This window comes from Cavia porcellus, unplaced genomic scaffold (genome assembly GCF_034190915.1).
Source record: "Cavia porcellus strain 051 isolate PalLab524CR breed Dunkin Hartley unplaced genomic scaffold, mCavPor4.1 scaffold_6, whole genome shotgun sequence".
Classification (NCBI taxonomy): domain Eukaryota; kingdom Metazoa; phylum Chordata; class Mammalia; order Rodentia; family Caviidae; genus Cavia; species Cavia porcellus.
In genome coordinates, this window is record NW_026947489.1 from 49,379,133 (window position 1) to 49,385,199 (window position 6,067).

General features: G+C 36.1%; 1 pseudogene; it reads right to left on the reverse strand.

The window, feature by feature from the left end:
- The window catches only part of LOC100713033 (trypsin V-B-like), a 32,747-nt pseudogene extending 30,772 nt beyond the window's left edge, over nt 1-1,975 (reverse strand).
- Nucleotides 1,976-6,067: the final 4,092 nt, after the last annotated feature.

Genomic DNA, 6,067 nt, shown 5'->3' on the forward strand with positions numbered 1-6,067 from the left:
CCCAACCACTGAGCATAGGTACACCTGATCCTCCTCAAGAACTCACTTATACAGACAATGAGCACTTAAGGTAGTATTTTGCACTAGCACACATAGTACAGTTTATAGAGTTCCCTGGACCCACGTGCTTGACAGTGCCCACACATCTCAGCATCTTGTTAGAATAGAACAGAACTGCTTGGCCTTGGAGATGAAAATCAATTGATAGAGATTGATCAACATCTGCTGTTTCTGCTTTGGTTGGAATCACTGAGTTTCATAGTGAGATGAGGCAAAATCAGTTATAACAGTAGGATGTCATGGGTGGAGAATTAATTATGCTTATTTTAAAGTAGTAGATATATGTTACATTTTATTATGTCCATACTGTATTCCCTAATTTTCTTGTTAAGCCATAATGATATCACTATATACTTCTTAAGAAACTTCATATGAATCTTCATCAGTCCTGATTTCCCTTCCATGTCTTTAGTAATGTGATAAAGAAGCCTTCATGAACTTTAAGGATATCTGTGTTTGTAAAGATTCCCCAGTACTTTTCACAATTTCTGATGGGATATTGTGAGTCTTAGGTACTGAATGGCTTATCTATTATGCACAACTGTAATTGACCTTGTTTGTCTATTGCAGTTGGAGGATAATTTGACTCTGGAGTGTAGGGGTGTGAATATTGTTCCCTAAGGCTCATAGCAGTTAGCTGCAGACAAAACCAACTCATCAGTGATGAGAAAGCCACCACAAAAATGGGAGCCATCATTCAAGGGCACCCCATAGGGGAGAGAGTTCTTCTAACAGGTGTCACCGCCAACCGTCTTGTCATCACCATCTTCAGTGGAGAAAGCAACTGATGAGGAAAAGTTAGGAAACTTGTTGAATGAGCAGATCAGGAATTTCTACTTCACCATGCAGACTAACCAGCCAGAAAAGAGGTGGTCATACTTTTCCATTGAGTATCAGGAGATGATAGTTTTATGGTAACTTTTTTGAAAACTTATTTTTCTACATTTTAAACTTGTATTTTTCTTATGGTACTATTTACAAGTATGTAATTTTTAACATATGCTGCAAGTTTGATATATATCTTATATTCATACTTACTTATTACACACACACACACACACACACACACACACACAGATTTCCACAAATAAAATCAGATCAACAACTATTTTTATAGTACATGTCAGAAAACACCTGAGGATATAAAATTGTTTTTATTAAGAATGCTGCTCAGGGGGCTGGAGGTTTAGCTCAGTGGCATAAGTGCCTGCCTGGCAAGCACGAGGTCATGAGTTAAATCCCCAGTATCACAAAAAAGAAGAAGAAGAAAAAAAGAATGCTGCTCAGTATCTATGCAAATATTCTCAATGTGTGCATTAATTCACTTTTTAATTTTGGGTATGCTTGGTCCTATATCAGTAAGACATAGTTTTGTTCATTAAGTTAGAGAAAGAAAGTAGGCAATTGAGAATATTGCATTGTGAAAGGGAAAAAATTTTGTATTTATATCCTCACAATTTCTGTCTTCGGTTTTAGGTTCCATATATTGTAAATCATTTTACAGAACATTATAAAATCTCCTTTCCTAAACTTTCCTCTTTTTCAAGTTATTTTCTTGTTCATATGAATATATTTGTTATTAAGAAGTGTATTCCAAATATATATGACACTTTTATATATCCTTGCAACTGTGCAATTACGTTATCTGAGCCTTTTTCCACTAATAATTTTTGGAAAAATTAAAGAAACATATTTCCAATTTTGAAGATAGGCATTGAATTTAAAACTTATCAAATGTGAAAATTTATTGTGAAATATTGAAAGTATAAAACTGGAGTCAATCCATTTGGGACCCCTTCTGTCTCTTTCTCTTAGGGAGAATCTTTTTCTCTTGATAAATGTATTTTGCTCTTAACCTCCATTGTTCCTAAAATTAATTCTTCTATTTTAGAGAACACAAATTCATACCATGCATCTCGCAGGTTGGGAGTTTCTTTTCCCTGTATCACTTGGAGTTCTTCCACTGAAATAATCAAGTTGAGGTGAGTTTGCCTTTTTCTTACATTCTGGACTGAGACTGGTTCAGGTAACAAATTTTTATGTTTCAGAGTTTGCCTTATCTTTGCCCATTGCTTATAATTACTTGTGCCTTGTCTTTTGTTCATTACTTATAATTGTTTTTGCTTTGTCTCCTATAGAGTTTTGTTATAATAATGATAAATCTAAGTTAAAACTTGGGAGGGTTATAAGTTTGTGATATTTCTTTTTTTGGTACCAGGGATTGAACTCACGATCTTGTGCTTGCCAGGAAAGTGCTTGAGCCCCTGAACTAAATCCCTGGCCAAATTTTGTGATATTTCTTTAATAGAACATTTTTTTCTGTTTTGTTCTTGTACAGAATGCACTTGAACTAGTTACTAAATTTACTGGTACTCTTGTTTGACTTTATTTAGACAATAGAACTAGAGAGAATAACATTAGACTAGCCTTCATAGACTTTCATATACACTTCTGTAAAATAGATCTTAAATACAATCTAGCTCAGACTTAGAAAATAGGCATGCCTACTGTGAAACATGGACCTCCTTCCACCAGTTAAATGACATTAGGTCAGTGATTATTCTTAAGACTTGGAGGACAGTTTTTGCTGGGACAGACTGGCTCTGATCCTCCTTTATACTCTTGAGGAGTATCAAGCTTGTGCTACTTCCCTTTCCTTTCTCCAGCCTTAATTCTAATCTTTTCCTGTCACTTTGAACTTTCCCTTTTATAGACATATAAAATTAGAAATAACTCTGCACTGTTCCAACATTTTCCTCCTACTAAGTTAAGTATGTAGAAAGTGAGCATTTGCTAATGCTGAAGATAAGAAAGTCACCTTAGATGAGGGACACATACCCCATTTCTGGGTCAGGTGAGACAATAGAATTTTGATCATCCAGGAGAACACATAAAATCCATGTTCCAGCTTAGTGTTCTGTGCAGGTCTCCTTCAGGTGACTCAATCTGAGACATAGCAGAAAGAACTGATTTCTGGGAGAAACCAGGAGCTATTATCACAAGCAACACACAGGCTCAATAAACATTTAGACTAAGGAGGCTCTCCAATCTTTCATTTATATATGTAAAAATACTTCAGTAATAAGTTATGGACTTTTGAATATTCATTGTGAACCTATAAAGTACTAGGTAATGATTTTGCTTGGGCATTTAGGTATTCCATATAGATCTCTGACAAAGTGGTTATTATGCCAGTTAGTTAAATGGTTTTAGAGCAGCTGCCACTCTTAAAGCAGAGTTCTCTTTGGTGAATCTCCATTGAAGCCAATGAGCAGTGGAATGTTGACCAGATAGACAGTTGGTTTCCTTTCTGGAGACTGATCTCTGGTTGTATGGGCCAACAGGAACTGAGAACAACTGATGGATCATGGCCAGGACATTCTAGGTATCCCCAGTGGAAATTGGCTCTCAACCACAGAAAAATCTCCACTTATCTATCATACTTACCTCTGCTAGTATACTTGAAATTCTCCTTAAGCTTTTCAGTGTATTTTAAGATCACTTAGACTACCCCTTCCTTCAGAGATTAGGCCCAGACAGCTTGAAACAATTGGTTACATTTCATAGCAGATTGTAGGGGAGTGATTAGCATTTGTGCCTTACACAGGTTAATTAAGGGCAAATAGTCATATTTTTCTTTTCTGTATGCATAAAGGACTGATGTGCCTTTACTAATATATAAAATATGATTGCTAGGCAATAACTTATAAGTTTAACCTGCGAATTTCAAAAATTGCCCAGGTGATTAGATGAGTAACACAAGTGTCTTGGAGGCTTCTTTTTCCTTAGGTGGGGGCAGAATTCCTCAAGTCAGTTGTTGCCTTAGCTCCAGAGGTGATTGCATTTATAGTACAGCCCTGCTTCCAACTCAGCTTTTTAAGTATGCTCTCTTCTAATGAACAAAAGCAATAGTTTACTAAAAAGTTATTTTTCCTTCTTTAAATATTCCTGTCACATAACACACACACACAGACACACACACACACACACACACACACACACACACACACACACACACACACATAGAAAGAAAGTTCATAAGCTACTGGGGAAGATAAAATTGTGTGCTAGTTCAAGGGTGTATAGGCTAGTCAAATTTTATCTTTTACTCTCTCCAGATAACATACACTTTCTCTGGAGTGGAGAAAACCTGAGGGATGCCTTGAGGCCATTATCAAATAGAAATAAGGAAGGGCACACAGTTATTTCTTTTTGCATAGATAGGTAGCTCAGTGCCAAAGTTTCTAGAAGATGGTCAACCCTTATATGTTGCTTTTTACATTGCAGACATGGGTAACTTTACTCATGTGGAGTGCATTCTTAAGCACTGGAAGATATTCAGTGCTTACATGTTGAAAAAGAGCAGTTTGGTATTTCTCTGCACACATGTATGGCCTACCTACACCCTACAGCCAAAATGGAATGCAGAGGAAAGTATTAATTATGATGTTATTTTCAATTAAAGGCATACTGTAAAAATGAGAGAAAATTGTCATAATTACCTTATGTTCAACTTTTTTTTGCATTGAGAAATACTCCTTATTTATGTTCTAAATGTAAATGTGAGCAACAGAAAAACCAGGAACCTCCAGTCCTTAAGGCATTTACTACTCTGGAGCCTGAAACTGCTCCTCCCCAACATTTGAAACCTGAAGAAAAGACAGCCTTAATAAAAACCACACCCACCATCATTGAACCTAAGAAATAAGATACCAGATCTATTTTATCATCATAGAGATTTATCTCTGTGTGAAGGATGGTAACAGTGAGAATAAAGAGCAAAGACAGGGAAAAGTGGATGCTTTTTTAGGGAGGATTCTCTCACAAATGCAGCAGGGCACTCTGGATAGGGACAGAAAGGATTTCAGGATAGATTTATGAAGATTTATATGAATGATGGTTGGGCAATTGATTTTAACTCACAATATTTATTACAAGTCATATTGTTCTACCTCAAAAATTTTTGAAAGTTACATTTTCTTTAAGTCATACAATAAAATGTATCTGATAAATTTTTGAGTACCTAATAATTATTATGCAACAAAAAACTTTGTTTAACAGTGACTTTATTCACATTTATGTCTTCCATGTCTCAGAATCTATAGACAGTGATCACTAATATTATTATATTGGTTAGGTTAAATGAACAACAAAAAGTAGCATTTCAAATTCTCTCAATGAACTGGTTTCATTCTCTGTCCAGCTTCTCATTTAGCACTGATATTCAAGAGAAAGTTTCTAACTACTAAGCAGGAATCATCCTTGATCAGAAGTCAGACAGAAAAAATATTTTATTTAGGTACTGATTTCAGGCACAGAAGAAAGGCAAACTTGACTGGCAGGGGATGGATCAGGAGATACCAAAGCGTCCAGTTGGCCACAATCAAATTATCTGAATCCAGTGCATGCAGTTGCACACCTTGGCATAGATAACAGTTTTGTCTTCCACAGCGCAGCTACCAACCCAGAATACTACACCCTACAGCTCTCCCTTGAGGATCAAAGGTCCACCAGGGTTACTCAGGCAAAAGAAAAATACAAGTAGACCTCATGCTGATGCCCATATGGGAGAATAGATTTCGGGTTCTTCCACTGTTCTTGGACTATTTGTGAAGGTAACTGGTCCCCTATTTAACACCTTTTCAATTCCCTGGAAATTCAAATCTTAGTCTTTGTGTATAACTATACTTCTTCCTCCTTTCTTATGACTACTTTCTTTCTTTAGGAAACTAAGAAATCCAAGAAAAAGTGAGACTCAGAGAGATTGAAGTCTATGTGTTTTATTAGCTCGACAGCTTTCACAAGGGTCTCATTCCACAGTATAGCCTCCTCCTAAGAGTGTCACACTGTTCTTTTGCCAGCGGTATTGTGTCCTTTTTTCTTAACCCTTAATTTTTTGTATTTGTCAATATAACAAAAAGCATCTCTGCATTTTCAAAATTTGTAATTGATTTCAATCAGTTGTTCAACTACTTCAATGAGCCCTAAAGACATACAGGACATTTTT